The following is a 27,481-nucleotide window of genomic DNA, read 5'->3' as shown; positions in this document are numbered from 1 at the left end:
AATGCACCATTATTACACTGACACTAAAGGAACCTGGCATGAAACATCACATTACTGTAAAAGTAATTTACTGTAAGCAGTTTGTCATTAAGTGGTCCTACCAACACAAAGAAATTTAATAAATATGACATATTATTTGTCTGTCCTTACAGGCAAAGCCCAGAGTGTAAAAGTGTTTAAAAGTGGCTTTTAAAAAGCAACCAAAGAATGTCAAAAATGAAGTAATTTGTGTTCTTTCAAATCTTTATAATTCAACCAAAGAAAATTCTTATTTTCACTCTCGGCTGACTTGTGTGTCCTTCTCTGGCTGAGAAGTTCACTTTTCTCATCTTGGGCTGGGTTTCTTCATCAAAACAGTACTAAACACACACTCATGTAACCTAGTAACCATCCAAAATGACACAACTGACTGGTGGACACATGCATATAAGCTTGGCAGGGGACAGTGCCGTTGTGAAAATGTAGGCCTATAGTGATGAAGAGTCCCAATTGAATACTGGATTAAAGAAAGCCTGTCTGACAGGGGTGGGGATTCCAGCTGGGCACTCATGCAGGTTCAACACCCGAGGGACAGGCCGAGCGTGAGCAAATAATGTTCATCCCATTTTCATAATCCACATCTCTGTACTTGTACTTCCTTGAACCGGTTGAGTTTCGGCCAACCTGCCACATGGATTGCGGGAATCTTCTTTTCCCCAGATGTATTCTGTGTAAAGTCCTATTGAGTGTGGTTGGATATTCTGGGTGTGGTTGGGCTCTGTTTTATTCTTGGCTTCAGTGGATTTTTCCTCAGCAAGGGGACAATGGGTTCACTTAAGCTACAGCACTTAACAGTGTGCACTGCTACAACCCTACCTGCTTGTCCCATATTGGCCTTAAAGCAGCCATATTATGCTCATTTTCAGGTTCATAATTGTATTTTAAGGTTGTACCAGAATAGGTTTACATGGTTTAATTTTCAAAAAACACCATATTTGTGTTGTACTGCAGTGCTCTATCTCACTGCTGCAGCTCCTCTTTTCAGCTGGTCTCTGTTTTAGCTACAGAGTGAGACCTCTTTTCTTCTTCTTCTTCTGTACTATCTTTGATTGCACTGCACATGCCCAGTAGCTCAGATGTAGATCATGTCAGCTAGCTAGCTCCATAGACAGTAAAAGAAAGGCTGTTTCTACAACTTCGGTCAGTTACAAGGCAGGATTAGCTGGGAGACTTCTAAATGAGGGCGCACATGTAAGTAGTTCTTTTGTAGATTATGGTGAACTTGTGTGTGTTGTAGCAGTGCTTTGCTATTGAGAACGAGGTAGCATGCTAGCGTTAGCATGCTAGCGTTAGCATGCTAGCATTAGCCATAGCGTTAGCATGCTAACGCTACGAGCTAATGGTTGCGGTTAGCCTGCTCGTTTTGGCTTGTGACGTCACAAGCCGTGCCGATTTTGAACAGCTCACCCAGAGACTGAAGGCAGGACACATTCAGAAACCGTATCTCACTATAAACAGCATGGATGGATTTTTTTCAAAGTTTGTATGTGTGTGGAAGCACCAGAGACACAAAATAACACCCCAAATCCCAGAAAAAGTGTTTTTTTCATAATATGGGCACTTTAAATTATAACAGGGTGACACATGGTAACCCGCTAACTCACACATGACCACAGTAGAGATGACTACAGGCAGAGATGTGGACTGGAGACTTGGACTTGAGTCGACTCTAGTCACCGTTTTGATGACTGCAGTTAATGAATCGAGACTTGACTTGAGGCATGATAACTCGGATGACTTGCGTGTATTCATAAGTTTGAATGTTAGCTGTTATATATAAAATAATAAAATTGAATGTCACGTTTCTGTCTGACTATCAAGTATGCCGTGCAGCGGCAGCAGCGCAAACTGTGAATCATGATTGGATGACTCAAAAAGCTCCCCGGTATGTGATTGTCATGATTGGATGACTGGCTGTCAGTCAAACTCCTTGCTATGGCAACAAAGAAACATCGATCTTCAATAAATAAATATAAATATAATTAACATCATCAGCTTTATCTTGGGTGTAAAAAAAAGTGACTTGCTTTGGGAATTGACTTGCCTTAAGTAAGGACTTGAATTGACTTGACATAACCTGTGACTTGACTTGCCCAAAAGAAAACAAAAAAACCTCAAGACTTGGACCAAATGACTTGAGACTTACTTGGGACTTGAGCAAAGATGACTTGGTCACAACATTGACTACAGGATTTGGAGTTACTCAACTTGCTGTTCCACACCCTCACCGGATGACAAAATGATGGGATGCCTGCTAAGATGAATGTTGTTCTTTTGGGTGAAATCCAACCTGTATACAGGACATATCACAGTAATTATGTTCGAGCATTCAATCTAGCTGCATGCCAGTGCAGCCTCTGTTTGATAGATGAAGCATAATAACTTAAACTAAAAGGAAAACTGTTACCGTTATGTAAGGTGAATAGAGCAACCTTTACTTTCCTCTCTAAATGATAAACTATGTGGTTCATTAGGACGAGGGGGCTGAGGGAGAGAAAACAAAGACATGAGGTCACAGATAAGAGCTGATGTCAGGACAAGAAATGCAAACCAAATGTGATTCTCACACACACACACACACACACACACACACACACACACACACACACAGCGCGTTTCACTATCTTTGTGGGGACCCGTCATTGACCAAATGCATTCCCTAGCTCCTTACCCTAACCTTAATCATCACAACTAAATGCCTAACCTTAACCCTTACCCTCACCCTAACCATAACCTAATTCTAACCCTATTCCTAAAACCAAGTCTTAACCCTCAAACAGCCCTTTAAACTTGTGGGGTCCAGCATTTTGGCCCCACAAAGCTGTCCGGACCCCACAAGTATACTGTATTCCCGGTTTTTGGACCCCATGAATATAGTTAAACAGGGAACACACACACACACACACACACACTATCTTAAGGGGCTTACATTTTTTACATTTGGCTCTCATGCCAATATACTGTCCACCTACTAAAAATGTGTGCTAAAATACTACTTTTGGTAAATTCATATGACAAAGAGATACCAGTCTACCTGTTTGCCTTAATTTAGTTGTTCATGTACATCTGATTGCATTGTCAAATGTTGTTTAATTTTTGCTGGATTGGACTTTCACTCAAAATTAGCCTAAAGTATAGTGTCCTACAGAGCCAATATGCAGTAACTAGGAAATTATTATGCCATAGAAATATAAGTTATGAAAAAACAGCATGTAAAATGACCATCTAGAAGCCACCATCCATCACAGTTAGCCTAACTGCACTTTCTACCCCAGTCAGCCAACTAGCAATTATTACACTAACCATGAACAGTGGCACCTCCCAGACCATCCTACCTCTCATTGAGACCCCCAGGAATATAAGTGCCTAATCTAACCATCCAGGATCTGTCGATCTTTCTCCTTTGTTTAGTGGACCAGGAGGGATTGGATTCTATGATAGTAGCTCTAAGGTTGGTCCATTTATGGTCTACAAAATGTTTGTTGTGTAAATCTGGTCAGCATGCAGCTAGCAAGAGAAAGCTAGCTGATGAGATAGCCACGGATAGCCAAAGATCGTATTTCAAGATGACTCATAGTAACCATAATCATGAATCATCATTTGGTTTACATTCATGCCAGCAATCATTTTAGAAGAGAACGCATCATATATATATTTCTAATTAAATCCACCTTAATTCAGAATAGCTCACTCTTGAAAAAAGATATTTTGTGTTGCTTTCAAACACATAATTACATCATCTCTACATGGTTTTAATAGGCCTTTTTTCACTAAAATGATTGTTTTATAGCCTAACTGAGCCATGATCAGTATTAATGTATCCAGGCACACTGCAGCAACCCAAATGTGCCAGAGGCCCCTCAGATCAAAGTAATATTTCATACTTTCGTGCCTCATGAGGAGCCAAGTCTGTAGAGTCTCATCAGGCCAAGAAGAAAAGCGGACATGACACACATGGCCTCTTCAGTGAGGTCATGCCTCAACTCTGGGATTATCAGAATACCTGGACTCTGACGTGATTCTCTCTTCTCTTTTAGCTGCATTTTCAGTCAGTCTGTTTTTCATTTTTACAAATATATACATTTGGCTGCAATGTTGTTGGCATTGACTGCATAAAGAATTGTTTCAAGTTTATAGGATCTTTTAACTCCCAACAAAGCTATTTATGTTGTAATCCGGCCACAAGGTTTTCAACCAAAATGTAGATGTGTAAATAGCATTTGTCTTCATTTAGAACATGTTTTGCTTTTTCAGCGCTAATAATGGAGAAAGCTGTGCCAGCATTTAGCCTTTCAAAGGCCTCAAGCTCTCAATAGAAATGCCACACATATTATTCTCCATGACCTTAGTAAATGCTAGCATGCTAACACACTAAGATTGTGAACATGGTAAATATTTTACTTTAAAGGTCCAATGTGTGGGAATTTCTCCTATCTAGCGTTGAGATCATATATTGCAATCAACTCTCTCGCGCCACGCAGTTCAAAGTATGTATAACAGCTACGGTAGCCTTCACGCTTCAAAAAGCCGGTCTCTTGCTCTTTTCAATATCCTTTTTATTTTTCTGAGCGAAGAAGAAGACTCCTGTTCCTGAAATTTGGATTTTGAATACATGTGGTCCTCCATGTTTCCTTCTTCAAACTTGCCGGGGCCAGGAAGCGACGATACCCATTAGCAGCATTAGCAGCACCTGTGAGTTTATCATGTGACAGCGAAAATGCGAAAGGCGGAGCAGTATGTCCTGTATGTCCTTACCGGCTAACGTATTTCAAGATGGCTCATGAATATGGAGTGTCTACCCCAGTTCATGCAAATGTAAAATTTCAAGCCAATAGGAATACTTGGAATTAGGTAAATATTCATGAAAAAGGAGAAGTTTGTGAACGGGCAACACAGATTTTGATAATGAACAACTAAAAACGTTACACACTGGACCTTTAATGCTAGATTGAGCGTTTAGCTCAAAGCACAGCGGGAAGTACAGCCTCATAGAGCCACCAGCATGGCTGTAGACACCTCCCAGAGGCTACCAGTGCTGTGACTTTCTGTAAAGGGTCTTTTTTGGTCTATTCAATCCTCATTGCTGAGATCATGTTAATCACCCAATCTGGTTTTCAGTGGTTAGTTGAATGTGGTTAGCTAAATGTTTCTATCCTCATGGCACAGATAATCCCGTCAGATCTCAGTAGTAGGTATATGTTGTAGGTGTTGAGAGGAATGACTTAATGTTAATAAAAAAAAAAAGTGTCAGGAGAGTTTAGAGGCCGAAGCTTTGTTCGTTTGATCCCCATCTATGCTTGTGATAGAACAAAGCGCACAAAACACAAGTGTTGGCAGTGGGATGAACGAATGGCTTTGAATGTTTTGTCAAGGAGTGACAAAGCAGGGCAAACGGTAGAACAAAAGCAGTTTTGTTCCTTCATAAGATAAGGTATTCAATTACTCTGTCTTCCTTTGATAAGATTGCTGTTTAAAAACCACCGCTCAATCTCATGTTTATTAAACACGTGGTTTATGAAGATAATGCTTCTCCTCAGATTTCATGTTTGCTTTACATGATTGTGGGCAGTAAAGTGGCGACAGTGACGACACTAATGTGTGTGTGCGTGTGTGTGTGCGTGTGTGTGTGTGTGTGTGTGTGTGTGTGTGTGTGTGTGTGTGTGTGGAGTTTCTACATGTGTGGCTATTTCTCAGAGTGCATGAAGTGTAGCAGAATGCACAGTAAATACAATGCATTGTGTGTGTGTGTGTGTGTGTGTGTGTGTGTGTGTGTGTGTGTGTGTGTGTGTGTGTGTGTGTGTGCGCGCGCGCGCGCGTGCGTGCGTGCGTGTGTTGTGTGTGTGTTTTGGTTGAGAGTTAGGGACAGGCAGAATGGATGAGCTCCCCGTTCTCCCAGTCTTTGTGTCCCAGTCGTTCATTACAAGCGCTCTTTGTGCCAGCCCAGAGATCACATGTCACAATATTTGAACAGCTGCATACGGTAGATGTGTGTTTGCTCTTTTCCGACACAGAGGGCAGAGATCTGGTTTGATAAGATGGAGAGTGTGAGAATTTGGAGAGCTGAGCAGTGAGGAAAAAGAGAACAAGAAAATATGGTTTGGGATTCATGTCTGTCTTCTCTTCCAGTACCAGCACTACATGTTTAAATACAAGATAAATGTGGGCACAATTATAAACCATCAAAAAGAGTGACATCTTAGAATCTGCCCCAGGGTGAACAAATCAGGTCTAAATAGCGCAAGATCAATTTGTTGCTATAGGACACCAGTAATGGCTTGTGTTAGAAACCCTGTTAGGAGAGTCATTGACAGCTCCATTCATGCTGTCATTTCTCATTTGCTCCATTAACCCAAAACTTTCAATATTAGAGCTGGGAACATGACAACTGCATGTTCTTACTGTGTTGGGTGAATGGTGCACCTGCAAAACTTTAATCTTATTATATTCTCTTATTGGCCATCAGTAAAAACACTTAAATGTGCAATACTAATATAAACACTGCTATAAAATGCCGTACAGAGAACATCAGTGTGTTTGTAGTCACAGGATATTCAGCGTAAGGGCTAAAATCTACCCAAGGCAAAAATAAGTTGCCAGTTTTTGTCTCCACATGTACTTAAACTTTGAAATAACTTGAACCCTCCAGACACCGTCGTCTTGCAGACATGTCCTGTTGTGTTATTGACTCCCAGAAACTGACTCAGAGCCTGAGGGCTGACAGCGGGAGGCTGCTCTGTAGATGTGCAACACCGAGGGATCTGTGAAAAATAATCATCATCACAGGAACTAATACTGGCACAATCCCAGCGAGCATCTGAACATTGTACAACTGATGGGCTTGTCTTTAATCTAGGTCACAGCTATTGAAGACTCAAAAAGAACTGTCGATAAGAGCTGAAGAAGGTAAAATACTGTCTGTCTCTTGAAAGCTACGGTAGCTGCTGTTGTCGTGATAGTCAGCCTCCTGCAACAATAGTGGTCATTGATAACAGTGGACACCAAGTATGGGAATGTGTCTGTGTGTTTCTGTGTGTACAGTTTGTGCTGAGGTTTTACTTGTGCATGAATGCGTATGTGTCCTTGTGTGTTTGTCTACGGTCTCAATGTAAAGACAGATTTTGTTTCTGTCCTTGGGCTGTGTTTGTGCACAGAGTCATTGTGAAAGCTGCGGAACGTGGCCAATCATGGCCACTTTGTATCAAGTTCAAGACTCGTCTGAAACCCTGACATCAGCCTGTTGTGGAATTACTGAGTCAACATATGCCTATATAAGTTGCAATTGCAATGCAAAGCGGGAACTAAACATTGGATAAACTGTGCATGCTGGATCTTTTTTCATATTATGAGTCAATGTCATGTGGGTCAAGCACTTTTCAGCCTTGATGCAGAATGAGAAAACAGCACTTCAGCCCAGCTTATGTTGTCTGTGTGATAAGCCCAAGTTTTTGATTGGAGATGGACACAATCCTCCTGCCGAACTCTCAGTGTAGATGTCTGTGCTGTGCTGTGCTGTGATTAGTACTGAACTTTGAGGTCATTGTGTAAACCGCAGCTGAGCTGTGCATTGTCTCTGGCTGTGACGAGAAAGCTGTGTTTACTGACTACTGATTACAGTTAGTAGTCTGCTCAGGCTAGTAAGTATACAGCAGCTTCATAGTCACTGGGAGAAGAGAGAGGAGGGATGGAGTGCATGGAAAAGGGGGCAAAAGAGAGAGAGAAAAAAAGACAGACATAGAGAGGGCACCTTGGTGTGGCAGAGCAGACTACAATTTAAATTATGGTCTGGTCACAAGCACAATCTCTTTAGAGTCAATGTTTGTTATGAAAAGGCCGGGGACTGCTTAACCAAACCCTCTTTGCCATGCTTGGCAGGTAACACTGATGGCATTTAACTTTGTAATGTGCAGAATTCACATTTAAAGATGCAGTTATATGATGTGTTTTTGGACATGAAAGTATGTTAAGTTCTCGTTGAAACCCAAAAGACAAATATGGACCTGAAAATGAGCATGATATGTCTCCTTTAATGATTTGAAAATGATCACACAAGTAAAAATTTGACCCAGTGTGGGTCAATATATTACAGACACAATACTGGGTTAACATTACCCAGTACCAATGGGTTGTTATGACCAGTACCCATGGGTCAAATAAACCCATTATTGTGTTGTTGCTGTATTGATCCATGCTGGGTCAATTTTCAGTGATAGTTAGTGATGAAAGTAATATGTCAAATTGAAAATACGGCATATATAAGCATTTACACATGTACCACATACTTTGAAAACATTTATGTATATATGCGTTACATTGGATTTACAGAGGTGTCATTAGACAGCTGTTTTTTTCTCTGGGCTGAAGGCCTGTGAGGATGTTATCTGCAGATATTTGTGGTGTTTTATATTCTCAATCAACATGATACAAACTTGCTCTTCAGCTTTTTTCACCGAACTTTGGCTTTTTTTTCCAATCCAAATTATTGAGAAATAAATCTCTTTAATATGTTTATGTTTTGAGCAGGAGAGTGTTATATACAGTAATGTGTCTGCCAGACAAATGTGTAGTGATGAAGTGCAGAAAATACCTTACTCATGAATATAATATGATACAAATTTCCCTTATGAGTTCCCATGTGAGATTGAGTTAAATCAAAAAGAGTGTTACTATTACATAGCTGGACCCATGACGTGTCTGAAACAAGTCCATTATCATAACGAATGAAGTTTTTTTAATGAGGTTAACATGCAGCATATGCTTCATGTAGACTGGCTCGCATTTTGATTTTCTCACAGCTATCTTGATTTATTTTTGTGCTGTAGATAAAGGAAAGGAACTGAAGCATTAAGTAAACATTCCTGCCTGGTTAGAGTATAACCTTGTGGTACAATGTAATTCAATTCATTAAACCATCTAATCCCTTGGATTTACATGCAATTATCCATTTCCATGCTCTGTTGTGGCTGGCTTTTTTTTTTCTTTCAACTCTGCCAGTCAGCATATTAACTTCAGTAGGGCAGGATGAATGATTGATCCTATTAAATTAAGATGAAGTTATATTATGTAGAAGGGGAAAACAGTATGAGTAAAATAGGAATACAGCATACTTCACCAGCCATTAGAGTAAATGGAGTATGTGGTTAATCTTTAATAAGGGTCTAAATGAGCAGAGCTAACACCTTCACCAACTGCTTTTTCCAGTCCATGTGTGCGAAGACATTATGGGCTGTTGAAATGTCTTTGTATTTGTATGCCTGTATGCCAGAACTGAATTGGAAATTTCGAGATGGTTTCTGAACAGACAGTGGAAGCCCAAACTTTCTTGTATACTGTAGTATATTTTCCCACAAAGCTGTGTTGTTCTCCTAGCTAAAAATGTGACACACTTGGCAATATCTTAGCTAACAAGGCTCTGGATTCTCATATTGGCCAGGACAGGAAGAGAATCCTGTTGCCATGGTAACTGATCATATTTATTGTTTGTGCCAGCTCGAGGGTGAGTGCAGTGATCTGAAGCAGGCTGCCAGTCAGGGATTGGTTAGTTAAGGTAAGTCCGTGGAACGATGTAGTCATGAAAATTGGCTTGACTTTTCTTAAAGACAAAGTCGCAGACACAAAGCAAACTCACACACAACTACACAACTAGGACAGGCATGCATTGATGTATTGAGTTAGAAAAGCGGTATTAAACTGCTGTTTTGCAGTCTTGTGCTGCCAGTTTGTAGAGGTGCTGAGAGAGTGCATCAGATATCCTACAAAAACCACTCAAGGCTGTCCTGTTCTTACTGTGTTCACTGTGAGACAGAGATTTGCTAAGTGAATTAGTGTCTGTACATCCTGTTTGTCTTCCAGCTGAACTATGGAAAGACCCATTCTCCTGATGAGTGAAATAGTACTCATCAATAGTGACTGTGATAGCCAAATCATGTCTCAATCATGTGTTCTCTGGGTGTACAACTACAGCTTTTAGGAAAGTGTCCTGTAGCAAAAATGAATCCTGAATAGAATATATTAATGGGTTGGTTCAGCTAAAAAAAACATTTTTTTTTATTTACCCCCAGTGGTATCTTGCCATGCAAATAATTTTATTAGTGCACTTTTTAAACTATACAGTATGTCTCTGAGATTTCTGCCGCCAAATAAGGTGAATGGAATGGAATTTCATTAGTGGTACGGCCCGAGAAGAAGTCCCTATTAAGGTGTTCCCAGTAAAGTCTGGATTATCCAGAGTATCAGGGACACAGATTCTGGACAGATAGCTTGCTGTTGATTTCTAAGCCACATTAGCGCCGTGGTTTTAAATGTCTGTTGATGTACAGTAATACTGTAGTCTGAAATATCTCAACAACTACAGTTGTAGATGCATTGCCATTGTTCCCCCCCATATACAATAACTTGGGTGATCCCTTAACTTTTCATCCAGCAGCATTACTTTGTCCAATACTCTTTTTGACCAAACAACTGCAAAATTAATGACAATTCCCATCAGCTGCATCTTAACACCTAAAGTTAAGTTTAGCTAAACGTTGTGTAGTGTTGGTGCCTGGTTAGCTCACCTGGTAGAGCGGGCACCCATATATAGAGGTTTAATCCTCGACCCAGCAGTTGCTGGTTTGACTCCAACCTGCGGCCCTTTGCTGCATGACACTCTCTCCCCTTTCCAGTCTAAACTGTCCTATAGAAATAAAGGCCTAAAATGCCCACAAAAAAGTGTTGAGAGTGTTTGTGAGACACAAAAACTGTATTTATTCACAGGATGGTAACTTCTATCTCATGCAGCCGTATTTACAGTGCAAGCCTGGCCCCCAAAAAAATGTATTACCTGAAAAGAAAAATATTTACCAGAAGAAAAACAATGGAATACCTAAATGCAAAACTGTGGAAAACAAAAAGTAAACCACTGCACAGGCTATGTCCCTTTAACTATAGGCACTGGTAGCTCTCCACACTAGCTTCACTTAGTTTTCATGCTTGTCTATCATTTCCCCCCATAAACTCCAGCCTCATCCTATATCAGTTAGGGTCTTCTACAATGCACGGCTAACCCCGTGACAGTTAGCATGTTAGCATGCTAAACCAAGGTGGTGACTTGGGTAAACAATTACCTTCTAATAATAACATGCTAAACATTATGAGCATGTTAGCATGCTCGCAATGACAATGTTGAGCAGGTAGGTACAGCCTTACAGGGCCACTAGCATGAAGACTCTTGGTCTGTTTAAAAATAATTTTCAGTGATATGCATACCAAAAACAAAATTCAATTCACTCCTATTGTATTGGTGTGAAAGCAGAGAAAAAAATCACAGAGGAAAAAGATGGTGAAGGAGATGTTATTGTTTGTTTGTGCCTATGGACTACCAATGTAAATTAGCTTGTAGATAACTCTGATACAGCTAAGAAGCTGTGTACTGCCCTGTCAAATAAAAATAAAAACATATCCCTAAACCCTTATCAAGTAGAATCAAAACTATCTGCTTGGCCAGCCTAGTCTCACAGAATTCCGTGAAATGATCACGAACTGTTAACAGCGCATTACGTGGTGGTGGGACGGAATGTGTGAAAATTCCGTGTGGCCACCACGGAAAACAATGCCAAAGTGAAGTCAATGTGAAGATGATGTAGCATTAAGAGTGACAACGGTAGCGAGAAATATGAAAGCCCTAAAATCTGCGTAAGGAGGTTGGTTGGGGTGGTGGATGTGTCAAACAACACAGGACTTTCACCCAGGAGACCGGGGATCGTGTCCCACGTGTCAGGATTCCTAAAACCCAACCGTCCCGTTCTTCTTTTCCTAAACGCAACCTGTTGTTGTCCCGCCCACCCACGACCTTTTCCTTAACTTAAGTGGCCTTGTTCATTTCACTGAATTATTCCGTGGGCCCATTATGGAATTTTCGGCGATTCCGTGAAACTACCACAGATTTTGAGTTAAGGGGCCGTGTTCATTTCACAGAATTCTGTGAGATCAGGTTGGCTTGGCTATTTACCAAGTAAGATTTGTTTTGTAATTTGGTTGAACCGACCCTTTAACATATCATTTTTTTCTGTTGTATTCTAGGAATAAATAACTGGTGTCTTCACCCATTAAGAGATGGTGTACTGCATATGGAATATTTTATTTAGACACCTTCACTGCTCAGCATGGTAACCCATTTAGAGCCAATCCAGAACAGACATCTACAGCAGTTCACCTTTAACCCTTAAACACCCGGAGTCATTACGGTCACAGCCATACTAAGGCCGGCAGCGTCTGTGTTGCTGAGGATCAGGAAAGGGTCGGGGACAAAGGGTCACAGCCTTGACTTTTGACTCTTTTAACTTCTAGGGAAGGTTGGATTTATAGCCTACCATGCCAGCAGGACACGGACACAGTAAATGGGGAGCAGTGTGAGAAATGGGTCCAGTGTGGACGCACCCTGACCACTGCTGCTGTTTAAGTCCTCACACAGCCCTGGTTTGAGGTCTCCTTTAAACACATACAGTTAAATTTAGACGGGCTCAGACTGACCACAGACACTGCCAGACCTCCTGAAATCTGGCCTCATTGGCTGCCCTTTCTCTCCGCTGCCTTGTGTTTTCACTCAGTAGCTTTTGTTCACTGGCTTTGATAACGCTCTTGGACCCCCTACCACCACACACACCAACACCTCTTTTTCTCCTCATTTCTCCCTCTACCCATCTTGCTCAGGGGCAGCCGACTGGAGCTGATTTACGTAGTGTTTTCACAGTGTTAGCGCTCATCGGTCTGGAGGAAATGAGATGTTCAAGTTACAGAACTGGCTGGATTTATGTTACTGAAAATACTGATGTGATTCTGGGAAGACGTTTTCAAATATCACTTGTTTGGACTGAGAGGGTTCATATTGTGTTCATCTTTGGGTTTAAACAATTACCTTTTTTTAATAAAAGCTGAACACATTCTGCCTGCCTCAGTGGTCTGTCTTTGCTGTGTGCTTACTAGGAATTCAGATATCATATTTATTTGTGGGCATTTGTTAAGATCAGTTAGTGCTACTGTTTGTGTGTGCCATTTGTTACAGTGCAAGATGGTCACCTTGCATCTTCCCCTAATTCTGTTTCTTACACTAATGACTAAGCAGCAAGAAAACCACTTTGCTCCAGACTGAAATGTCTGAACAACTATTGGATGGGTTGCAATGAAATTTTGTACAGACATTTATAGACCCCAGAGAATTAATATTAATGATTTTGGTGATCCCCTGACTTTTCCTCTAGCGCCACCAGCAGGTCAAAGTTTTCTCTTATCTGGGAAATATCCATCAGTGTCAGCTGTACTTTGTGTTTAGTGCTAATTCGCAAATGTTAGCATGCTAACACACTATGAGATGGTGGAGATGGTGAGCATTTAGCTCAAAGCTCTGCTGTGACTAATGCCTTATTTACATGTTTCGGTTCGTCTCAACTCGACTCACTTTGGTACCAGCTCCTTTTCTCTATTTTCGTTTTCCAGTTTTACAGAGGAACATCTGCACTTTGTCAATTGTACGGCTTACGTAGATTTGCGGGCTACCATTTTTTAACATCTTGGTCGAGTGAATAAAAATGATGGAATAATGTTTGCAAGTGGAAAGTGTCGGATGCTCGAGGAGTAACCCTGCTCTGCAGTAGAACCCCTCCTCCTCTGCTGCCCAGTGCTCACTGGCCCGTAACGGTTTCCTGATGGCAGGCCATTAACATGATGAAACCACCTATTAGTATCAGTGCTCTCATCATCCCATCCACCTACTCATGCTCACAGTGAGAGGGCAGACAGAGAGAGTATGTATATAAGACTTCATGGAGAAAAAAGTCAGTGACAACCTCAACATAGGATAATAACTGACACAGTCACTGTCAGAGAACTTGCTTTTTAACCCTTGTGTTGTCTTCCAGTTGACCATGCACTTGTTGTCCTTCTGGGTCAAAATTAACACATTATTTTTTATTTATTTTTATTTATTTTATTTTTTTTACAGTTTATTTATATTTTTGACACATTTTCTGATGTTTTTGTCCCTTTTTTTAATGCACCTTTTTCAATGTTTTTGTCACTTTTTTTTCTCAACGTTTTTGATGCTATTTTTCACTAACACCAACTTATTACCACTAGTTTTACACGTATTTTTGGAATGCATGGTAAATAAATCTCATTTATAGGAGAGTATACCTAATTTTGAAAGGATGAATTATTTTGACTAATATTAGAGGAACGTATGTTGGTGGAGAATCACAGACGTGTGTATCTCAAAGTTTAGTCAGGTTTTAAATCCATTTCAATTTTTTCAAATGATATAAAATTGAAAACCCAAAATTCAATGAAAGTAGTGATCAAGTACTTGCAATTGTACTTAACGTTTTGGGTAATTTGGTTAAAAAGAAACCCATATTTCTCTTATCGAAGTTTTGACAACGGGTCAAATTTGACCCAAGGACAACACAAGGGTTAACCTGCGTGAATCTAGAGTCTGTCATATTCCGACCACCATGCACACATGCAGGCACAAACATGTGGACATAGACACTGTTCTGTTTCCCCAAGAACATGCTGTAGTATATACTGCCTGGAAAATGCATGTATAATGCTTAGTGACATCTTTAATTTTACATAATAAAAAAAAGGCCCAATTATACATGGGAGGACAGAAGCATTGGGAAAGCAACTTGTAACCTCAGAAAGTCTAGCATTATTGAATTTTATTCAATACTTTTTAATTAAAGTAAATAACCCTGTGCAGTGTCTGCTGGATGTAGAAAAAACAGATGGCTTTGGAGACAGCGGTGCATGTTTTATTAATGAAGCTCACTGGCCACTTATACTGTAGCTTAGAAGAAAAATGGCTGGATGAAGCTCTGGTTTCCTTTAAAGCGCAGTAGCCTCTGTTCCACAGTAGATGAGGATAAGAGAAGAATGAAGAACGAATGGAATTAAAGACAGCAAAACAGTTCATTGTTTTACGGCAAAAATACTGTATGCATTAAATTATCTTTTAGGTCTCTTTTCATGGAGGGAAGGGAGATTTTTTTGTTATATTTGATTAAAAAATGTGTTTAAATACTTAAGACATTTATTTAGACATAGGCCACAGGGAAGTGTGTATTTCTTAAGTGGTGTGTGTAACTGCTGCATTTAAGGACACGCCCGAGGCTGGGAGGTGTCTGGATTTTTGTCCAACTGAGCATGTCCAAATTTCATTTTCAATTTACACACGCACGCACGCATGCACACACACACACACACACACACACACACACACACACACACACACACACACACACACACACACACACACAGACACACACACACACACACACACACACACACACACACACACACAAATCACCTCTCTACTGTAAAACAAAATGAGCAAAAATAAAGAAAAAAGGAAACAAACCTAGATGGCCACCAACTTTGAAAAGTATCTCTACTCAGGATTAGTGAGACATACTTCAGAGTTGCTAAATACCTTGCAAAGGCAATGCATGACTTTAGCTCAGAAAATTGGATTCTCCCAGAACAAGATCATTTCTCATCTCAGGCAGAACTGGAGCTAGCCCAGACCGTTACACAAGAGTCTGGATGAAAAGCCTGGACCATGATTACTCATGTCATCGTTGGGAATGAGTGTGAAATTGACAGAGACCTACTTTCCCTCAAATGGGATGTAAAACACTCAAGCCTTTTTCTGAAATCTGTCATTGCCTCGATGAACATGGAACGTTTTTTTTTTTTCTCTTTCACTCAACAGCTAAATGTCGCTTTCACTGCTGCAGTTGTTGCCAATTCTTTTCTCAACTTTCAAGTCTGTAAAACGCTTGTAAAATGTATGACTGCAGGAAGCTTGTCATTATGCAATTATGGCACATAGGCTGTTCAGCACATGCCCAGGGTGCTGTGTTAGTTTCTGTATTTTGATCATTGTTAAAGCTACACATAAAGCTCAGTGTGCACCGCAGTATTTATGTAATCTCTTAATTCAGGAAATACATTCAGGTCATTTCTGGATTGTATGTCTCAGTGACTGAAGGTTCCATTGTTTTACTGTTTGAATGTTTGCCTTTGCATGCAGTAGCCCTATGAATGTTACTGTGTTTAAGAGTGTATAGTAGCAGTTATGCATCTGTCTGCTTTCTGCAGTGTTATAAATAGCTCCCTGTAGGAGAGGTTGAAGTGTGGTGGGCCAGCAGGTCAAGCTGCCACGTATCGCTGCTCTTGTATATCTTGTAACACGTTTCTGCATTCTGGCCCGTCGCCGTGGCAGTTTAAAGTGCTGGAGCGCATTTTAGTGGCAAACAGTGTGGGGACAGCTGAGCCAGAGCCAAGCCCGACATCTCACATCAGCAAGCCAGAAGTCCTATAAATCAGTCAGTCAAGTAGAATCATCTTTGACCGTCTAATAGCTCCACTTCAGCTCAACTCCACCTTAAAAAGACGCCCATTGTGTCTGTGTGTGCATGCAGGCGGCCTGAATGAGGATCCCTCCCATTTGTGAGCTGGTGGGCGTGTAACATCAGCCCCCCCCTCCCCCGGCCCATCCCTTCCTTCCTCCCTCCTTCCTTTAATGCGTCACACCAATCAGCGCCCAGGGAGATAAAGTCATGTGAGAATCCCCCCCCCCACACACACACTCTTGGTTACCATGACAACGAGCACTGGTCCAGGCAGCATCTTGCTGTGGTGAGAAGAAAGGGGGGGGGGGAATACGGCGGGAGGAGAGGCAGGAAGAGACAAGGAAACGGAGGGAGGAAAAATAGAAAGAGAACAATTCCCAGCCAGAGGAAAACCTTGTGCCTGTCTTCCCTCTACACAGTGAGTACTTTGCCTTTATTATCCTCCTCCATCAGCTTCATCATAAGCGAATGAATGAGATTTGATGCCGTCCATTGCCATCTGTATTTGATATTGTGATATGGCAGGTGCCTTTGAAAATTTCTGGGATGACATCATGTGTAATTCCTTTGTTATGTTGGGAATGTGTGCAGCCTGACTCACCTTAGACAACCCTGTCTGAACGCTTCCGTCAGAGTCCGCTGATCCTGCGTGAATGGCTGATGACAAACCTCTGGTAATAAACAGAGGCGTGGTGGGAACCAAGGTGCTCGGCGCAATTAGAGCCAGTTTTATAATGTGGCGAAACTCTCTCTGATGTATTGTGATCCGGCAGAGAGCCATCCTGCTCCTGACTCCTGATCCCAGTCCTATTTTTTACCCCTTCACTGCTATTCTTCCAAGTTTGTCTTCCTCTCCCTCTATCGCTCTCTCATTTTCACACAAGCAGACCCCGGTTGACATCCTGCGTCCCCCCGCGGTTTGTTTAATTAGCAAATCTGTGCAAATCCAACTGGGACAGCTTGTTCTGGTTGGATACCTCATATGTGGAACGTCCTTGTGGCGGTGTTGACAGTAAGCTTTCCGGCCTGCAAGTCCTCCCATAGTCAGCTGTTTTCGATTAGCATAGGTTCGAACCTCATATTAGTTTTGCGGTAACATGTGAGAAGATGTGATGCGATGTTAAAGTTTTCAATTACATGAGAAAGAAGCTACATTTTTTAATTACGCACATAACCTTAACTGCAGAAATGCTTTTTCATCTTTCAACTCAGTGACTATCTGACTAATTTCTTTAATAATAAGGTTAAGAAATCCTTATTTTGAGTTGGAAGAAATTATAGAGCTATTATGCACTTACACTGGTATGCAGCAGTACAGAGCCAAGTTCACCATATGCTACGTGAGGAAGTGAGAAGTTTAATGCCCTAAAAGAAAGCATTACAGAACCCTTATAATAAGCACGTCTAGAGCTACACTAATGATTACTTCATTTTCTACCAAAGACAGACATCGCCTGTGAACGAGCAGCATAGGCTACTGTACTTATTTGAGGCAAATGACATTTCACTGCTGAACCAATCGTGTGTATCCTGTTCATACTAATCTGGGTTGTATCTGGCATTATATTGTGCCTAATTCCAAACATATCCCTGTATCTCCTCTCATATTTATAATTCCATCAAATATTCCTGTACTTTTTCCTCCTCCCTCTTATACAAATAGGTAGGCAGGATGCTCACAACTCCTTTTAATCTCTTGTTAAGTGATATACAGTCCGTTGAATTAACAAAAGCAATGAAGCACTGATTCTTCCACGTGGCTTTATTCAAGCTGAAGTTTACACAACATCTTTGGAAGGGATTACAAATGCCATGTGTCTCTGTCTGCTCACAAAGACCTGCCACACAGGCCTATCTGTCCAGTGACAGAAGGTGACAGGGTGGCGTCCGCCTTGCTGGATGCTCGAGAGGGAGAGACCGACTCTGTAATGTGCAGAGAGCTGATAGTAGTATAGAAGGGTTCCTCCTTCCAGCTTTGTATTCAGTACGAGATTACAGATGAAAGCATGCGTCTGATCGAAGTGGATGAACTTTGTTTTAAGTAGCCATATTTTGAGTTTTCTTTGTTTTTGGTGATCCAGTTGTTGGCAGTGGCACATTTGAAGCAGCAGTGGCTTTGCTAGTTGAGTGGGTTTTAGGAAGGGCCTGCATGTCATTGACCTTTCTTCTGAATCAGCCAAGACACTTAGGATAATCATCACAGCTGGTAATACGTTCTTTGGATTTGCAGTCCGGTCGTTGATGTATACAATATGTTTCTGTGATATGAGTATAAGTCTTGGATTGTGTTGTGATTTAGACAGAGCACAGAATGTATCAGTGATGCATATTTTTGTCTGTGGGAGCCAAAGACTTACTATACTATTTTTCATGTTGATGTCTTCCTATTTGAAAGCAATTGTTTGAAACAAGTTGTAACCTTAAGTGGTTTTCTACTTAGGCAAACTTCAGCCACTCTAAAACCACGGCACAATCCATGTCTATGATTTGTTAGAAACTACAGTGGGAATTACATTGTTCAAGATTTCACAAGACACTTGCAGACAGACACAACAAACTCATTGAGACTGAGAAATTACATCCATGACTTTGTGTCACGCAAACAATAAATTGACTTCTCCCTTCTTTAAATGCTACCTTTATTTATTTTTTTTTTACAGAGGCTATGTAATACCGATGGGTGCCACGAACACTGTGCTCATTGAATTACTCTGATAACTAAATGAACAAATCAGCAACAATGTAATGACTGAGGAGCCCATGCATTGATTTTTCATAGAATTTGATCTTGTTGAAATCTACTGGACTGTTATCACTCATTGTTCTGAGTAATTGTTCTGATTATAATAATTCATAATTAACCTCTATTAAGGGCCATCAGTTGTTGACATCAACCTGTCTAAACGTCTCATGTCATGTCAGGTCAAGTCAGTATTTATTTAGGGTGCACAATCACACACGTACTTCACAGTAAATGAGAACTGTAATCAAACCTATTGGCTATCATGTCATATCCCGCCCGTTGTGTAAACCAGTCCTAATGTTTCTGACACCATGTGAAGGCAGCAGCAGTACTGCTGCGTCACGTTGAAAGAGACCAATCGGATTAAACTAAGTTAAAACATGCAGGCTCAGTCCAAGGAGTAGTGGGGGGTTCACACATTACATTTTCAAATAAATCCAGATAATTTCTAACATAACGCAGTGTCGTCTCAATACACCGTCTTATACTCTAGTGTACTCTACCTTCAGCAGGAATTACAGTGAAATAATAAACGCGCGATGTTTCGGTAACGTGTTGTTATTTATAGACTTTCTCGTCGCCCCCTCCTTCTCGTGGTTATGGTTTCGACCGATCCCTCTCTGTCAGTTTCAAGTTGCGCCTTCTCCTCTGCTGTGTTGCTCCTTGCTCTGGCCTTAACGAGCATTAGCCACTTAAACAGGGCAGTGGATTTTACGGGGAAATCTGGATATACACACGGACATGGATTCATTCCCGCCACATACGAGTGGATTATAAACACACAGGATTCAGAGGTAAGAGGAGATGTTCCTCGCGGTCGCTTGACAAACACGATGCATTTCGTAACGTTACCCTGGGATCCGCGGACTGCACCTCTGCACGTTTGGGAATGTCACGGTCTGTCGGTTTTAATAGTGCAACTAACGATTTAACTACACGGCCCTGTGATGAATCTGACATTTTATATCTGCATTGTACATGCACATTGCTGTAATGGTGCATCAGTGGTCATTTGCCATTTTATTTCAGTTAAGCTATCAGCCTGTTACTGATCGGAAGGGGTAGCCTGTGGAATGTGTTCATCAGCTCAATCAGTCATATTGAAATATCCTCATCTTGAAAATGATGTTTAGGAGCCTCTTCCCTGAAAGTTTGGCTTTATTTTATTGACAAATACCAGATGGGTATTATTGAATAGCCATTTCCACATAACGGATATGCCTCATTCAAACAGCTTGACATCTACGTTTGTGAAGAGTTATTTTGACAACATGTTTTTGTAATAACACAGTCATAACTGAACTGTGGAAACTGTAAAAAAATTAATTACATCTTACCTACTGTAACGTCACTTCATCTGACTCTCAGGAGACAGTAGTTCCAGAGTTGTTGTGCTAGTGTTTCTCTTTGTATTCAACATTTCTGCAACCACATACCTTACCTTTAACATCATATTTTACAAAGATATGTCGCATACGAGTATAGCACAACATAAGTAGTTCCAATGTTGTGATTGAAGCTCCTTAAAGTACAATGGACGTTTGTGTCTATTAGAGGCAAATTTCTTCTTTTCAGTTTTTGGGTGTCTTCTCCTTTCTCTTGTGGTGTTCATCGATGAGGAGAAACTGGATGCGTTTTTTAATTTAGCAGCTTGTTTTCATACTGTTCGTGTTATCCAAGTCACACACTGAATTATGCATGATTTTTCCTTAAAGATTCTGAGCTGATGTGGTTCCGATGCACCTGATCTGTGCCCAGAGGTCTTTCATGTTGTACAATAGACGTTTGGCATCATGTTATGAGCCACAAGTCACCCATATTATCTTACTGATGCTACTTTTATGTGATGCGTCTGTTATTGGTCTTGTTGAGTGACTTCGACACTGATTTCAACAACAGTAACAATACCATATTATTCCAGCTGACCCAGATTGGACCATACATCAACAAGCAGCAACAAGAGTCAGTCTGTGGCTTAGTGGAGCGGTAAGGACCTGACAGGACAGAGACTCTTATCCTGTCTCAGTGGAGTGATGGAGCATTTGTTCTATTGATCAGTGATATTGACGTTTGTTGCATTTCACCCACCTCCTTTTTTTAAAAAAAAAGGCTGTAGCAGCTCCAACGCTAGAGTTTGGACATCTTCTCTGAGGTCACAGGGTGTTGCAACACAGGCAGATGCTAATTGGGAGGTGCTACCTCTGTTAAGCTGCATTTGTTATCATAACAATCATTTTTCCTCTTAAGTGATCAGGATGTGGAGCAGAGAAGGAGGAGGATGTTTGCTTGGTGGCTGACTCGGCACAAGAAAGAACTAGAGATGCTCTGCGGTCTGGTTGTTAGGACAGCTTTGTGTCAGTCTGACATTTGCAGTTTTTGTCAGACTTGCATTGAATCCTTTTATGATTTTTGACTTTGTGAAATCTCTATTTGAAAACCACAATAGGTTATCATTTGCTGTATGTCGTTCTGTACAATGGAATGAAGACAAGAGGCAAACCAGAAATCCCTTTTCAGTTTTCGCCTCTTCAATCGGCAATCGCAATATCAAAGATTCAAGATTCAAAATCCTTTTATTAATCCCACAATGGTGAAATTCACACTGTTGCAGTAGCAAGGGATAGGAGAAAGGTACAAGACACTCTAAAGATAAACAAACAGTAAGTAAATATAAGTAAAGAAATAGTAACACGTACAGTATTACAGTATTGCAAAGTCACATTATTATTGCATGGTTTATCAGTCCTTGTGTGTGTGTGTGTGTGTGTGTGTGTGTGTGTGTGTGTGTTGTCCCTGTGGTCTACTGGGAGCAGTGTTGATTGTACAGTCAAGGTCACACTTAATTTTCAAAGTGGTTATTTCACTTAACATAGTATTGCATATTTTTTTAAAGGTTATTTTTTTGGGGCTTTTTCCTTTTATTTCATAGTGACAGTGGATAGACAGGAAAGGTGGGAGAGAGACGGGGATGACACGCAGCAAAGGGCAGCAGGTCGGACTCGAACCTGGGCCGCTGCAAAGGACTCTGCCTACATGGGGCGCACGCTCTTACTGGGTGAAGTAGAGGTACCCTGAATGAGACCATGTCATTTCGTTTACCATCAGAGATTTTGCTATATTGTTTAAAATGAGACAACCTTCAGGCATTATCAACAACTGGGGGCAGTGTTGTATTTTACAATTATTAAATTAAACTGATGAGCCAAAAACCGATATTCCCATTTTAGCTTCTGAACTAAACGTCCACAAAATGTACTAATTTATTGATATTGTGATGAAAAATAAGATATACTGTACTGTCCACCCCTATTTATTTTGTCTTAGGTGTTTTTCCTCTAAAAACAGACATAGTGAATTAGATGATAATATTTTTCTATGTTCGTCCATGTTCAGTAATAGTCCAACACACCTTTCATCCTGGTTGGAAACCATTTAAAATGCACTTTCCTTGTGACAAAGTGGACTCAGGCACTATCCTAAATACCATGAAACTGCTTGTCATAAAAGTTGATTTGACTTTAGAGCATGCTTTTTCAAAAAAAGCATTGATGGTTAAAGGTAGTGTGGATGTATAGAGGGAAAACTGAAGCTGAGTCCCTCTGACCTCTGGCTGACGGTCTCTCAGAGAGGAGAGAGTAAGTTCCTGTCTAGCTGTGACCCCCCCACGATCCTACAAAGTACCAGCGATTTGGAAATGCACTGCTAGATGAAAGGATAGCAGGAAGGAAGTCCTCTGAAGGCAGCCCCTGCTGTGTCATGAGCGGATGGATGTACCCAACTGTCCGGTTTAGCCTGGAGGTCTGCTGCTGTGGTTGACTCGTCAGAAGCTCGCTGTCCCCTGCTGATGTCAAACCATCATGCATACTGTAGCCTGCAGTAAGTCCTTACAAGGAGTCTGTAACTAGAAGCCAATGGCATGTTGTTAACTGTTTGGTGGCTTTGTTTGGCAGCAAGCACTTTACTGTAAGGGAATCAGTGTGTTGAAGGGCAATTATCATGTCCCCCCCCCCCTTCAACTTCTGTTCTTTACTGAATGACGTCAAGTTATGATAGCGTATTCCTGAGAGTTGAGTCAGACATTGTAAAACCCAACAGCCTAGTAGAAGCCATTAAAGGTGCAGTAGGTAAGACTTGTAAAACTAACTTTCTGTCATATTTGCTGAAACTGACCCTATGTTCCAGTAGAACTACATGAAGCAGGTAATTTAGAAAAAAATCCAGCTCCTCTAGCCTGTAGTGCGATTTGCAAAAATCCACCGCTCCCTGTTCAGATGCACCAATCAGGGCCAGGGGGGTTGTTGTCTAACTGCGTGTCAATCACTGCTCATGCACACGCATTCATTCTCCCTTGTGGGGGGACGGGCTTAGGAGACCGTTTTGGGCTTTAGCAGAAAGGGGGGGAGGGACTGAGAAGTTGTCGATGTTCACATTTTCCTGGATCTTCGCAATCTTACCTACAGCACCTTTAGGTTACCATTAAGGTTAGTAGGTTACTGTTTTTTTCAGAATAAAATATATCTGGAAGCTTGAAAGTATAAACTCAAGACAGGTATGTCAGGATATAATCCTAAGTATTGTGGTCCCGAGAGGACATGTGAGATGGTTGATGTTGATATCTATTGGCTACTATTCTCCTTCCCTACTACCTAACATTTTTTAACTTGGCAAGATGCAGGATGAACAGCAAAGCCACTGGTTGATGTTGTGTTTATGACTTACAAGCATGGCCCCCAGTCCTTTTGCTTTGATGATTTCTCACAGCTCCGGATTTAAGACTTACTTCTTAATTCTGTTTCTCGTACCGTGCAGGTCAGAAGTAGGCCATTGTGACAAATGCAATCTTAAGGCCAATGAGACTGTTTCCATTTTGCCAGTCTGCTGAACATTGAAAACTAGCTGAGTTGCACAGTTGTACTTTCCCCACTGTGTGTGTGATGAATGACATAATCAGGGTTCATACATTTTGAAAAAACCTGGAAAAGTTATGGAATTTGAAAAATGCAAATTCCAGGCCTGGAAAGGTTTTGGAAAAATAAAAAGACCCAGAAAGTTTTGGAGAAGTCATGGAATTTCTTTTAACACAGCATAATAATACGTGATTAATAAAAAAAAAAATGTATTTAATAAAAAAATGTATTTCACATCGTCTTAACCTCAACGTTCTATTCGGGGCGCGATATTACGAATCCCACTATGAACCACATAAATTGTCATTCATTTTATTGTTAAACCTCTGAGGGTAAACTTTAACACAGATTTTTATTCTTGTATAATGTCGACTGACATTTTCAGGAATACATAGTCATGGAAATTTGCCAAAAAGTCATTGAAAAGTATTAGTTAAAATTAGGGCTGAACGATTAATTGCATTTGCGATAATATCGCGATATGTTAAAACGCGATTTCCTAATCGCAAAGGCTGCGATTTGGTCACATGACAAATCAGTCTGCACTCCGCAGAGAAAGCATCAACTAGCACGCTAACGTTACGCCGTACCTTGAGCTGATTTCTGTCTTTCAAACAACTCTGAGTTGTAGTTTAAAACTTTTACAGCCATTTTAATAAAATGAAGGGTTTTATTCGGGCTTGAGTCTATACATGCAGTTAATGGATACAGGCACACAGAACTCAAGGCTCGGTTGGCAACGATTAGCTCTGATTAGCGGTTAACTCCGGTTAGCGGTTAGCTCCGTTATAAAGATTTGAGTGGAGGAGCTGCCACTGAGAGGGGTAACAATCAGACTGATAAATGATGTTCGGGGAGCTTTCACAGCAGCGTGACCGCGGTGTTTCAACAGTTTTATTAGTACAGTTAATCCCACGGCAAGAACACCAGCAACTAGCTAACGTAACGATAGCCTCTCTGAACAAGTGCACACGGCAGCACGTAACTTCACGAGGTGGAGGGGCTGGAGGCAGCTCCTCTCTGTGCACTGTAAAAAAAATACACTTATGTGTGTGTGTATATAGATATATACTATATTTTTACTTATTTAACTGTCTAGTGTGTAATTGTGTGTTCATACTATAAATTATTATATTATTATTCTTTGTTGAATAATACAGAAGACAAAGAGCTTAAAAAAATAATCGAATATTGAATCGCAATCGCAATATTTGGGAAAAAAATCGCAATTAGATTATTTTCAAAAATCGTTCAGCCCTAGTAAAAATGCATATGAACCCTGATAATGTATTGATTTTAGGGCCAAATATACTAAATATATATACCAATAGTTAACAAAGTTATTGTTTCAAGTTTAGCAACATCAGTTTTTCTAGTGTGGCTGTAAAACCGTGTAGTAGAAAAACACAGCTGATAGGTGCCTCATGAATTGCAACCTGTACGTGTTATCTGTCATGTCTCAAATCATTCCCATCAAAGTTCCAGTGAACCCTCATTGAAATGATTGCAGGTTTATGGTCTTGTTAAATGGAACTTGCCTTGACTCATGCCTGTTTCCTTAACTGGGTTTCTGCAGAAAAATGAAAGTAAAAAGGAAAAGGAAAAAGATAAGAAAACATGTTTAAAGACCTTGCAAGGCAGTATTTTCTTCAATAATCATACAAATAAATAATACAAGTATATATATATATATATATATATATATATATATATATATATATATATATATATATAGTCGGTTAGATATAGATTGGTTAGGCTCACCTCTGTTTTATAAAATGCATTAGTGTGATGACCCTCCCACTAAAGGTCTTAAATTTCATTCATAATGGTCTTAAAAAGGTCTTTAAAAAAAGTCTTAAATTTGACTTGGTGAAACCTGCAGAAACTCTGATTAAGCAGACTGCTATCATGTGAAAGGTGATGCTTGTTTTCAGTCCTTTTTTTAGCTCATTGTTTGTAACATTGTTTGCTAAACAATGTTAACAACCATACCGGCCCAATTACCTGTACCTGTTACGTGGAAGGTGTCTTAACCATTTGGATACCAAGAGTCCCCATGTTTTCATGTGACCGTTTTCTCTGGGTCCTTACTTTAACCTGTACCACACCAAACACTAGGGGTGTGCAAAAAAAATCGATTCACATTCGAATCGTGATTCAAGCTCTACTGATTCAAAATCGATTGATAGAATTCCAAAAATCGATTCATATTTTTTTTTTTTTATTGTATGTCTACTGCAATCACATGGGAAAAGTAACTACGTTCACATACTGTGAATTTTTTTAATCGAAAATGGATTTTGAATCGAATCGTGAGCCTAAAAAAATCTATCAAATCAAATCGTGACATTTTCTGAATCGTGCACCCCTACCAAACCCATACCTAAAGTTAGCCATCTCCTACCTAATACATTTCACCATTTCTAGTTTTAAACCATTTAAAGTAATATCTAAATATAACAATTTGGCTTTGCAAACATATGGCCACTGACAAAGACCTTTGTAACTCAAATATAACCTTTTGGTTACATGACTTTGTCATATTTGTCTCAACTATGTGTGTGCTAATGACTGAAAATCATGCTAAGTGGGAGGTAAATGACATTTCAGATTTATTTTTTTGTGGTCCTCTGCACTTAAGCTTGTTGCCAACATTTTATTCTTCTCAAACGTTTATTATACTAAATATTACACGGGTGGAGACTCCTGACATTTGGGCTATCGTACAGTTTTGCAGAATTTATCGCAGCCTTATCGGCTGTTTTTGCTGTTTTTAAAAATAACTTTTCAAAGTAATACTGGCTGATAGTTATCGAGGAACATATGCTCAGTCTGCCTCTGCTACTTATGCTGGTATTTTAGAAATTCGTGGACACCATTCACCACATCACCTGTTGAAGTCTGAACTCTGGGATCCTCATGATAAATAAACCATGTGTCCGTACTCCAACAGGCAAGAGAGATCAGGAAAGCCTCAGGTGTTACCAAGCGGCAGGTACAGCCTGAGAGATTTACTCAAACTATTCAAGTCTTCAGGAAGCACCAGCTGCTCAGCCTATAGCCGTGAACCTTCCTTTCATGTCAGGCCCTTTTCACTCCAGTAAACTGTCTTTCCCTCTAAAGGCCACATCATATTTCACTTTCACTCTCTGGTTGTGTGTGGAGGAGCCCCGGAGCCTTGTTATCTGCCTATCTGGACAAGAGATGAATTCTTCTCTGGCAGGCCTGATGGAGAAACAAGCCCACTAAATGTTCTATCCCAGAAGAAAGCAAACAAACTTTTTTTTTCTTTTTTTCCATCATAGTGAAGATCGCTCTGTTGGTTGCCAGCGTCAACATTGGGGGCTTAAAACACCAAACACCGTCAACCATAGCTACCCTAACCTGTGAATCGTAGTGTC

At 40.5% G+C, this 27,481-nt stretch overlaps 1 protein-coding gene across 37 annotated transcripts in view; it reads left to right on the top strand.

Moving 5' to 3' along the window:
- Positions 1 to 27,481, top strand: part of mical3a (microtubule associated monooxygenase, calponin and LIM domain containing 3a) — a 121,313-nt gene that overhangs the window by 10,239 nt on the left and 83,593 nt on the right. For 31 of the 37 annotated variants that reach the window (XM_036003442.1, XM_036003416.1, XM_036003415.1 and 28 more), the window contains exon 1: positions 19,774 to 19,964. The exons of the other annotated variants lie outside the window; for them this stretch is intronic. The gene's annotated coding sequence lies outside the window, so the exon portion shown is untranslated. Of the gene's footprint in view, positions 1 to 19,773; positions 19,965 to 27,481 lie in introns of those variants that run through there. 37 annotated transcript variants of the gene reach the window in all.

The sequence above is a fragment of the Sander lucioperca genome, chromosome 7, assembly GCF_008315115.2.
Source record: "Sander lucioperca isolate FBNREF2018 chromosome 7, SLUC_FBN_1.2, whole genome shotgun sequence".
Classification (NCBI taxonomy): domain Eukaryota; kingdom Metazoa; phylum Chordata; class Actinopteri; order Perciformes; family Percidae; genus Sander; species Sander lucioperca.
Note: the sequence above shows the minus strand (reverse complement) of the source record. Positions and strands in the feature narration are given on the sequence as shown.